The following is a 12,138-nucleotide window of genomic DNA, read 5'->3' as shown; positions in this document are numbered from 1 at the left end:
GCTGAAACCCTGGAAGGGTCTTACACAAAGAAGACAGTTGAAGCAGCCAGTACTCATAGATCCATGTTGTGATGCAGTGCCTTGCTGTTTGCAGCAAGCTCCCACTAGCAAAGACCCATGCCTCTTGTACTGACATGTGTAAAAAGGTTAGGTTCTCATCCAGAGTGAGTTAAAAGGACCAGCATACCAGTGCTTTCTAGCTTTACATGGAAGAGAGGACATTTCTTCCCCATTTCTCTAACTCACCTGGCCTCATTGCAGTCAATAGGAGTTTTGCCATTAGGTTTAATGGGCCAAGATTTTACCTTGTGATGCTTTGGGCTGCTTCAGTTTTTCTGTTTAGCCATGTAGCTATCCAAGAACTTGACAGAGGCACTTAGGCCTATCAATACAGCATATTAGTACCATCTAGTGGATGCCAAGGTAACAGTCCATTTAAATACTATAGAACTGGGTATTGAATAAATAGGCTTTTTGTTTCTGAGATTTGCCTCTACTGTTCGCAGTTGATGTCAGACCAGAATTTATGTACAAAAGTTATCCATTCACTAGGGCCTACCCGGCTAGCAAAAAGGAACAGGTGACAGCAGCACAGTTGGCGTATCCATGCTATTTTCATGGAGGCAGGAGGGGTAGCAGTTGCAGCAAAGACAAGCCAGTATGAGTTTCACTACACACTAGCAACCAGAATACATACTCAGCAGCCCTAGATAACCTGCACTCAAGCTTCAAGGATACTGACACTGTAGAGTGGTTACACCCTAAGCCAGTGGTCCCTAACCCATTGCTTGCAGGTGGTATAGTTTGTTTGCAGGCTCCAGCATAGCTTGCAGTAATTGGAAATTTTGCTTCCCACAGATACATGCTTTTCAAGGTGACAGGGAGAGGAAAGCACACTAAATTAATGTGGAAGTGTTGTCACATGCTAAGTGTGCCTACCTCCCAGGAGTTCACAAAGTGAAAATGCTGATGTTATTGTTCCACAATAAACTTGTGCTGCAGACTATAAATAAGCTGCTTGAGGCAAAATTCCTGGCTAGGAACTTGTCACTGCCATGAATGACACAACATTCATTACCAAGGGACCACTCAGCATCACTTCTGCTGTCAGTGGGCCTTACCCAAAGCACTAGGGAGTAACTTTAGAGAGAAGCTTGACTTTTATAAGCCATCTGGAAAAGGTGAATGACAGGATTGGCTTTGTCTAAAAACCCACAGGCAGAATGGAAGGTGCTGATATCTCCACATTTTGAACAGTAACTTTAGCATAGATATGCTGAATGTTGCATATCAGCATGGGCAGGCAGCTCAGAAATGATATATGTGGATGTTCAGCTTGATGCCAGCATGAGAATCATAATTAGACCATTACAGTTACCATTTGTTCAATGGTAGTCTGTTTTGGCACATGAACCTCCACTGAAAATCCACACACAACACACACACACACACACACACACACACACACAGAGCTCATAAGTACTATCAAACAATGGCCCATCTGAATTTACAACCTCACAAGAACCTTCTGAATCTTTCAAGGATGTTCTTAGCCATCTCATAAGCGGTTCTCTTCCATGTAAAGCTAGAAAGCACTGGTGTGCTGGTCCTTTTAACTCACTCTGGATGAGAACCTAACCTTTTTACATGTCAGTACCAGAGGTATGGGTCTCTACTAGTTGGAGCTTGCTGCAAACAGCTGTTCTCATAAGCTAAAAGTCTTAGAGCATCTTTACTTAACCCTGAGATGCACCTAAAAGATTTTTGGAATAACCCTTTTGCTGACCCTCCCCTGATAGGAACTTCCACACTTTAGATTACCCAGAAAACAATAGTCTGCACTGAAACATTTCAGAGCACTGCATGACAGGCACACTCAGAGGATCATAAGAAAGTAGGGCTGAAAGGGACCTCATGATGTCGTCTACTTCAGCCACCTGCTTAAGGCAGGATCATCCCTAACTAAACCATCCCCATCCAGTGTCTGTCTAACCTGCTCATGGAAATTTCCAGGGATGGAGAGTCAACAACCTCTCTAACTAGCCTGTTTCAATGCTTAAACTCACTTCATAGTGAGAAAACTCTTCCTAATCTCCAACCTAAACTTATTTAGCTTCAGTTTAAAGCCATTGCTCCTAGTTTTGTTTCCTATGGCCAACAAGAATAGTTTATCTCCATCCTCTTCATAATCACCCTTCAGGTATTTAAAGACTATTTTCAAATCCCACCCCCCACCCCCCCGTCTCCTCTTCTAAATAAGGCTAGTTTTTTCCCTTTTTCCTCATATGTCATGTTTTCAGGCCCCTGATCAATTGTGTTGCTCTCCACTAGATTCTTTCTAATCTGTCCACATCTTTGTTGAAGTGTACGGCACAAGACTGGACACAGATCTGGTCTCTTACACCTCTGGAGAATACGAGATAATGTACAACATGACTGGACACCAGCAGCAAATTATGCAAGTCAGTGCTTGAAAAACATTACAGACTTTCTATGAAAACTTAAAAACATGGACCACCTTCCCAGCACCATCCTCATAGCCATCATGGATGTTACCATCTTATATACCAACATCCCACACCAGGATGGCATCCAAGCCTGCTGTACATACCTACAAGAGCAAGATGACAACTCGGAGTACAGACCCAAAGATGTTACTGACCTTATAAACTTCATCTTCACACACAACAATTTCACTTTTAATAACCAACACTTCCTCCAGATCATGGGCACAGCTATGGGCACCAAAATTGCCCCACAGTATGCCAACCTTTTTATGAGCCATCTGGAAGAAGAATTCCTCAAGGGCTATACCATCAAACCCTTGCTATACTTAAGATATATCAATGACATCTTCATCATTTGGACTGAAAACCTGCAATCTCTGATTGAGTTCCTTCAGAAATTCAACAATCATCCCCCCTCCATCTGCCTATCTTGTGAATACTCCAGCACTAACATCTTCTTTTTAGACACAATGATCAGTATCCAGAATGGTAAAATACAGACCACGTTATACAAGAAACTCACAGACCAACATACACATCTGCACAAAACCAGCAATCACCCTAAACACACCAAGAAAGATGTGATATACAGCCAAGCCCTCAGATACCACTGAATTTGCACTGAGGAGAACATCTGGGATTGCCACCTCACTAATCTTAAAAAGGTTTTCACTCAACAAGGGCACTCATTCAAGAAGATAGATTGCATGTTTGAAAGAGCCACCCGGATACCACGAGAAGAATTGCTGCAGTACAGAAGGAAAGCCCCCACAAATCGCATATGGCTGGTTATGACATATCACCTCTCTCTCGAACCTGTACAAAAAATTCTCAAACAATTGCAACCCATACTAGAAGGAGACCCAACTCTTAAAGAGATCTTCCCAGAACCACCCATCCTAGACTTCAAACAAACACCAAACCTTGCTAACCTCATCATAGATTTCATAGATTTCATAGACATTAGGGCTGGAAGGGACCTCGGAAGATCATCGAATCCAGCCCCCTGCCCCAGGGGCAGGAAGTCAGCTGGGGTCAAAGGATCCCAGCAAGATAAACGTCCAAATGTCTCTTAAAGGAGTCCAGAGTAGGTGCTTGCAACACCTCTGGTGGCAGTCTGTTTCAGGCACTGGGGGCTTGGACAGTAAAAAAGTTTTTCCTTATGTCCAGCCTGAAATGGTCTTGGAGGAGTTTGTGACTGTTGGACCTTGTCATCCATTGAGGCACTCTGGTGAACAGGTGTTACCCCAGATCCTGATGCACACCTCTTATGTACTTATAGGCTGCCCCCAGGTTCGCCCCGAGCCTGCACTTTTCCAGGCTGAAGAGTCCCATAGCTCTCAGCCTCTCATCATAGGGCCTGTTCTCCTGCTCTCTGATCATGCATGTGGCTTGCCTCTGGACTCTCTCAACCTTCTCCACATCCTTTTTAAATTGTGGAGCCCAGAATTGGATGCAGTACTCCAGCTGCGGCCTCACCAAGGCCGAGTACAGTGGGAGGATGACATCCTGGGATTTGCTTGAGAAGCATCTAGGGATGCAAGGCAGAGTTTTGCTTGCTTTACCAGCTATGACATCGCATTGGTGGCTCATATTCATCTTGTGGTCAATCATGACCCCCAAGTCCCTTTCAGCCACAGTGCTAGCAAGCATAGCACTGCTGAGCCTATAAGTGTGCTGCAGGTTTTTTTCCCCAAGGTGGAGTACCTTGCATTTTTCAGTGTTGAATGCCATCAGGTTTTCTTCCGCCCATTTTCTGAGCCTGTCTAGGTCGGCCTGGATTACCAGTCTATCCTTAGGTGTGGATGCTTTACCTCAAAGTTTGGTGTCATTGGCGAATGTGGTCAGTCTCCTTCTGATACTAGTGTCTACATCATTAATAAAGATGTTAAAAAGTACAGGCCCAAGGACCCCTGGGGATTCATAGACTGTGTCTGAGGGGTCTGCAAAAGATTATTGTGCTCAATCAAAAATATGTGAATGCCCACACTTACAATTCAAAGGGGTCCACCTCTCCATCTGAAATTTCCAAAGGGGTCACCTCCATTCAAAAAATTTTAGGGGTCTAAAAGACAGCGGGGAAGGGGCTGGGGCTGTGCTGCCACAACAAGGATTGGGTCCCTCATTGCTCCCACACCATCTGCCCCTGGCACGCCAACATTTTACAAGTCAAGGGTGCAGGTGTTTTTGGCACTGTGCCCAAAAACATTGCCAACCCCTAGGTTAGATGATAGCTTGTATGGAATGGTCAAATAGGGATAATCTTGGGGTTGGACTAGATGCTCTCTGGACATCCCTTCCAGCCCCACTTCTCTATGGGTGCTGACAGAAATGAACTTTTTTTGCATAATCTGGCTCTTAAAAGCGCTGTACAGCCATGTCCTAACACATGCACACGGCTGCAGAGCGCTTCTAAAATGGCTGATCATGTAAAAAAGTAACTCTCATCTAATCAGGTAACAGATTAAGGTGCTTTGCTTTAGAGCACCTTAGTGAACTTGTATACAGTTCCCTGTGAGGGTTAGCTGCAGCGCTCCCTGTTTAGGTGACAGGCAGTGGGGGCAGGCAGGAGTGTCAGTGTCCCCCCTCTCACAAGTGCTGGCCGGGGAGTGGGAGCATCAGGTGAAGCATTGCTGGCACTTCTGGGAGCAAGGCTCCCAGTCCTGTGATCAGCTGTAGGGGAATCCCCGCCCCCCGTTGCTGACTGGTTGCTGGGGGGCCACATGCAACTCAGATGGCACCAGTTGCCCATGGTTAGCTGTCATGCCCCTGGTCTGCCAAAGGGAGGAGGCAGAGAGTCTCCTCCCTGTCCGGCCATGGGGGGAGGGAGAGACCTCATGTGTGTTCCCACCCTCTGGGAAACAGCTGGATCTCTGAGCCAGTGGATATTCCCTGTTGGGTGGGGCAGGACTTGGGGGTGTGCCCCCTCCTTTCCAGTGGGGCACCAGGGATATTTTCCTGCTCTGCAGAGGGGGCAACTAGCCCCTACCCCCATCTTTGATTGCTGCCCAGCTGCACCCCCACCCTGTCCAGAGATGCTGTAGCAGCAGTTGGTGCCCTGGGGTTTCAGATGCCAGTCCCCATGCCACACAAGCCCTGGGGAAGGGCCAGACCTGGGCTGGGGGGCTCAGAACCCATACTCCAACCCGCCTGTTGCTTCTTGACAGCAGCTGGCCCAGCCAGGCACTGAAACTAATAAGAAGTAGCAGGCAGGTGGGGAGGAGGGGGCAGAGTTGGGGGATGGTGAGCCCCACTCCTGTACAGGCCAGGCTCGACTAGCCCTGCTGGCATCCTGGGGTGGATGGGGTGCCGGGAAATTGGCAAGGAGCACTGGGGACCCTCTCCCTAAACAGGTTGTGGGGAGAAAGCCAGAGTTGCCCTGCCCCGATGTGCTGTGGGTGGTGGGGCTCTGGACAGATTATCTGCCCCCAGAGCTGGTGCCAGCAGGGACTGGGGATACTGTGCCTGGGGGCTGGGATCTGGCCAGGGCCCCGCCAAGCCCTGATTGCTGGCTCCATTGCCCCTCCTGCCCACCTGCATAGAGGCAGGCAGGCAGCCAGTCAGTCAGTGGAGGAAGGGGTGGCTTCTGCTTCCCCAGAGTTAGTGTCAGTAGGCACCGGGCACCCTCTGTCTAAGGGGATTGGATCTGGCTAGGACCCTCCCACCTGCACAATTATAGCACCACAGAAAATTTGGTGTCAGGGGCCCCTTTGGATGAGGAGGAGTTGATGGGACACCCAGGGTGTTGGCAGATGCCCAGGAAGGAGTTTCAGGGGACACAGTGGAAGAGCACAGCTGCTGGTGCCAGCTGCCGAGGAGACAAGCACATTGCTGCTGGTCCCTGCTTCATCTCAGGATGTGGGAGTAGAGATCCACCAGCAGCTGGAAATCTGCTCTCAGGACATTTTCTTGCCCTTGAGTGAAACCACATTGAGGTGCAGGACCTGGGTCCCTGGGAGATGCCCTCCACCACATGGGAGCATCCCCCACTTCTGACCTGACCACAGCAAACTGTGGCCAAGCATATGGGCCCTGGTACAATGTTCCTCACAGGGGTCATGGCCTGAGTGACCCACCACCAACCTTCCCCACCATTCTCCTGGTGACTCAGACCCAGAAGAAGGACACCTGTCAGCCCTGGAGGGCATGGCTAGCCACAGCTCCACATAACCGGGAGGACCCAGGGCACAGGGTAGTACATGCGCTGGCCCAGGGGACAAGGGGAGGGATCAGGAGGAAAAGATTAGCAGTGGCAGCTGCAGCCAATTCCGGCCAACCCCATGGTCACACCAGAATCTCATCTGGTCGGGGTATAGGGTGAATTGCTCCCTCTGCCCATGCACTATGAAGCAGGCCAGACACCAAAGTGAAGTAAGGGTTCAGCATTGATCAGAGACTGGTCACCTCCCTCCTTCAATCTCCCTCCAAATCCCTCAGCACAGCAGAGGGGCCAATAGCCAGCCGTCAGCCAGGATAGGCAATTAACAGTGCCTCCCACTCAAGGGAACAGAAACATGCCTAATTGTTGATACAATGCCTGCTAGTTCTTATGTCCATTGTGAGTTTGCATTGTGAGGAGCCAGCAGTGGCGTATCATGTGTCTCTGGCACCTGGGGGCCAATGCTTGCATTTGTGCCCCCTGTCCACAGCTGGTCGCAGAGCAGGGGGGGAGGAGGGGGCATCCCCCAGAGGCCAAGCCCGGAAACAGGAAGCAAAACCGGAAGTGCCGCCAGGGGGCCAAGTACACCTTGGAGGGCCGGACCAGCACCCACCCCAGGCCAGCGCCCTGGGGCCTGGCCCACCCCCCTGCCCGTCAATATGCCACTGGGAGCCAGGACAGAACCAGTAGCACCAGCCAGCACTGGATAAGGCATTCAAGGCATTTATTGAGCACTGCAGGCAATTTCTAAAATGTTTGCAGACAGCAGATAACTGGCAGCCTCACCACAGCAAGAAAGACCACATTCCCTTTGCTCTAAAGCAGGGGTGGGCAATTATTTCGGCTAGCGGGCTGCTTAATGAGTGTTGGTGAGCTGTTGAGCGCTGCAAGGGTAGCCTCGTCCCTTGACAGGTGCCCTGCCCCCAGTTGCCATCTTGGGACCAGAAGTCCCACCCCCTTTACCACTAGGAGTCCCTCCCCTTGCCCCAAAAGTACTCCTTTTGTGGGGGGGGTTGCCATTTAAAACAGAAAAACCCCAAATCATATACAAAAAGCCAAAAACCTACTATAACATATTTTAATTTTATTACAAAAAATATTTTTGTCATGATTTGTACTTGTGTAGTGTATAGAAAGGTGATTGCATAATAGCTCAAAAATAAAGCCTTTCTCTTGTATACTGTGTGGGGTGTGTGGGGTGTGGCTGGGGGGTTGTGTGTATGGTGGAGTATAGGGTGTGTGTGGGGGGGTTTGTGAGGAGGTGTGGCTGTGTGGGGGGGCATGGGTGTGTGTGTGTGTGTGTGTGTATCTGGGGGTTGTGAGGGAAGGGTGTGGGTGTGTGGGGTTTGTGGGGTGTGAGGGAGGGTGGCAGGGTGCAGGGACCTCCCCACACTCCCTCCCATGGCACACAGCCCTTGCTGCTACTGGTAGCAGCAGCAGCAGCAGCAGGTTGTGGGCCCTCAGGGCACTTGTGGCCCGTGCAGGCACTTCTGCCCAGTGGTGTGCAGCTCTGGCCTGAGCCGCATGTGGTGGCAAGGAGCTCAGCCAGGCTGGCCTGCCTCTGTCGTGCAGGCCTCCCCACACCACAGATGCAGCTCCCAGCACTGCCCCCGGACTCAGGCTCTGCGCTCCCACCAGCCCCATGCTCCCTGACCTGCCCAGTTGCAGCTCCTCCCAGGCACCACTTCCCTACATGCTGCCTGGAGCGAGTGCTGCAGCAGGGAGACAAGGAGGAGCTGCTGGATGCTGGGGAAGCTGAGCAGGTCCCATGGTAGCTGCAGCAGTGATAGCAGCAGCCCTGCCCAAAAGCTGCATGCTGGCTGGACTGGGCCCTTCTGCCCTTGAGGGTGGGGGTGAGACATGCAGCCTTGGTGGGGTTCAATTAATTGGTGGGCCCCGGTGGGCCAGATGAAATTGCTTGGTGGGCTGGATTTGGCCCATGGGCCATATTTTGCCTGCTCCTGATCTGAAGCCTACCAATGGTTCTCCCTTTCTGCATGGGAAATGTGAAATCTGACCCTCAACTCCCATGGGGCACACCACCCCCATACACCAACCACAGCCCGATCCCAGCCCAGGAGCAAACCCCTCCTCCTACTCCAAATTTCTGGAAGCAAAGTGACCTCACCCCCTCCTCACCCGCTCCCAAAGTAGAGAAGTTCTGCTGGAAAGACAAGGGCTTCAAAGACTCAGGGGGTGCGTGGCAGGACTCTTGACAGGATCCTGGGAATTGCCCACCTGGACAGGTCAGAGGCTGAGCAGACTGTCAATAGCACTGGCGATTGCAAATTTATCCTGGGGCACAAGCACTTCATAGTGCTGTCACAGGTACCACTGGAGGTGGATTCTCATGTTTGATGGCAAACCAGGCTTCCCCCAGGATGCCATCAAAGCAGATTGCCCCTTTCCATCCGGGGCACTAGCCTGTGGGTTGGGGGGGAGGTTCTAGGGGGCTGACATAGGACTCACCATGGCTTGTTGAGGTGTTAGTGTCCAGGCAAGTGATGAGAGGGTCCAGGAAGCTTGTCTTTATAATACAGTTATCACTGAAAGTTTCAAATTTACACAAAGCCTCTGTGCCTCCTCTGACTGCAGATGCTGCATCTGTGCATGGGAGACCAGCTCACAGTGGACTGGATGGTACCTCAAGGCCAGCCTGGCAAATATCTGCTGAATTCCTGAAGGTTGTAATTAGAAATGCTAGAGTCTCTGGTCTCATTCTGTGGCCTCTGTGTGTGCACCACAGACTCCTGGCATCAGCTGTGAGCTAAGCATGAGGAGAGGAGGAGGGAAATGGATATGCTGGTCCAGGCTCAGAAGTAGGCTACCATGGTGCAGGAGCAGGGGCTCCAGATAGCCAAACACAATTTGGATGAGGGAAACTGTACCACAGAAGAGCTTATTGAGTTGCTTTGCTGGGAGAGGGAATTGAGCTACATGATCCTGAACTGATTTGCAGCTACATATATCCCCCTGAGTGGCACCAGTGCTCTGTCCCATGGGAAAGAAGTAGCCCCACCACCCAGGAATGGTGAGGTTGACAGACACCCAGTCCTCCACAACTTACTGACCCATGCCCTAAAGATGCTCCCCTGAGGCAATAGCCAGGACCACTGGGAATGACAGTGACCTTCATAGGTCCACCCACTATTCCTGCTACAGGCATTTGGCCCAAAGGCACAGGCCCCCAAATAACTTTCAGATCAGCCCCAAAGTGCTGCAGGAGTGCTTCAAGGTTAGCGGGGAGGAAGGGGGGTCCAACCCACTTGACAGTCAGGCTGCCAGCACTTGAAAAGGGAGACTGGGTCATGGGCACTTGGGCAGAGGGTCCCTTGAAGGAGAGCCAGGACAAGGTGTCATGTCCCTGGTGAAAGGCTCTGTATTTTGTGCCATATCTCTCTTCTCCCTCAATTCTGACCCTGTGCAAGAGACCCCACCCCACTGCACCCCGCTCTAATCATCTCCCATCCCTGTCCTAACCTATCCTGTCATGTCCATTCTCCCCCTACCCCATCCCACCCGCTATGCACCCTTCAAAAATTCCCCTGGTTGGTGTGAACTGGAAAGAGGAAGGGAATATGTTCTGCAGGTTTTCTTTATTAATAAACATTTTTTTACAAACACAAAAGCATAAAACAAGGTTTGTGTCATCATCACACCCCATTCCAGCAAATCCTGCTTTGTGGCTCAGGGGCTGAAGCACAGCCCGTTGCCAATAAATGGGCAGACAGAGCGTGCTGCCCCTACTCCTCAGCCCCCCGGTCTGCGAGGGTGACTAGGTAGTCAGCCAGGGCTTCGCGGATAGGGCCAGCCTGCTGTTGTGCAGTACCAGGGCCCCCAACAGCAGCGGAGGGCTCACCCTCATCCATATCCCTGCGCCGTGTGCGCTCACGCTGACATGCCCGGTCAGTGCGCTGTGCCTCCTCTGCCCAGGATTCCAGGAATACCTCCCCTCTGGTCTCACAGATGTTGTGTAGGACACATGCAGCACTGATAAGTCGTGGCAGGTTCTCCTTGTCCACCTCAAGGCGTGCGCTGAGAGCCCGCCAACGTGCCTTGAGGCGGCAAAAGGCAGACTCGACCGCCATATGGCACCTGCTCAGGCATTGGTTGAAATGTTCCTTTCGACGGTCCAGCTGGCCCTCGTAAGGCTTCATCAGCCAGGGCAGGAAGGGGTAAGCTGGGTTACCGACGATGAGCGGGGGGATGACAACATCGCCAATGACACAATCAGGGAGCCCGGAGGCATAGCGCCCGCTCTCCATCAGGTTGGGGAGAGGGGAGTTTCGGAAGACACGGGCATCGTGGGCACTGCCTGCCCAGCCGGCATAGATGTGGGTGAAACGGCCCCGATGGTCAACGACGCCTTGCAGGATGACCGAGTAGTAGCCCTTGCGGTTGATGAATGCCTGGCCACCCTGGGGTGGGCAGACAATTGGGATGTGGGTACTGTCCATGGCCCCTACACAGTTGGGGAAGCCCATGCATCGGAAGCCAGCTACCACTTCCTGGGGGTTGATGAGGCGGATGAAGCGATTTGCCAAGACATCCTGGATGACCAGGCAAACCTCCCGGACAGCCTCTCCAGCTGTGGACCTGCCAACACCAAACTGGTTGGCAATGTAGCGGAGACTGCCAGGAGTGGCCAGCTTCAATACAGCAATGGCCACCCGCTTCTCTGGACTGAGGGTTGGCCGCATGACAATGTCCTGGCGTGCAATGTGGGGGGCCACTTGGGCAGCAATGTCCATGAAGGTGTCCCGTCGCATGCGGAAGGTCTGGAGCCACAGTTCGTCATCCCAAGTGCCAAGGACAACCCGCTCCCACCAGTCAGTGCTGCTGGGGTGTGCCCAGACCTTGCGCTCAACAGTGTGGAGGTGGTCCCAGAGCACCCCCGCGTTCATGGCATCTAGCAGGGCCTCATCGTCATCCTCCAGGAGGAATCTGGACACACAGTCATGGATGCTTGGTGGGCAGGGGTGCAGAGGCAGGACACACGGCTCGGTACGCGTTGGCAAGAGGACACGTTCCAGGGCTTCTCGTTGCCGTGTCAGAGTCAGCAGCCCATGTGTGATGTACTGTATCCTACGGCGAGAGTCACGCAGGGCAATCAGCAGGACCCGACGCAGCTCCTGGGTCTCCCTGCTTGCACGTGGGAAGTGAGGAGCCATGGCACTGGTGCAGGAAGACGCGTACTCACTAAGGTGCCTACCTGCTCCTCTACCAGCAGTTGTGTGAGGCCACTGCGCCCTCTAGACTAGGGGCTCAAATTATCAGGCCATCACCAGCAAATGTCACCTGGTGAATGCCCATTGTCCTCCACAGCTGGGCACACCCCTCTGCCTCACTGCAAGGGCTGCCGGATGGGGGGGGGGTGGGGGGGGGGGGGTCCTTACCGGGTTGTCCCTGGTGAGTCCGGATGAACAGAAGGCCCCAGAGCCTGCCCCACCTGCAAGAAGGGCGGTGGCGGGC

Source organism: Alligator sinensis, unplaced genomic scaffold (assembly GCF_000455745.1).
Source record: "Alligator sinensis unplaced genomic scaffold, ASM45574v1 scaffold239_2, whole genome shotgun sequence".
Classification (NCBI taxonomy): Eukaryota; Metazoa; Chordata; order Crocodylia; family Alligatoridae; genus Alligator; species Alligator sinensis.
Note: the sequence above shows the minus strand (reverse complement) of the source record.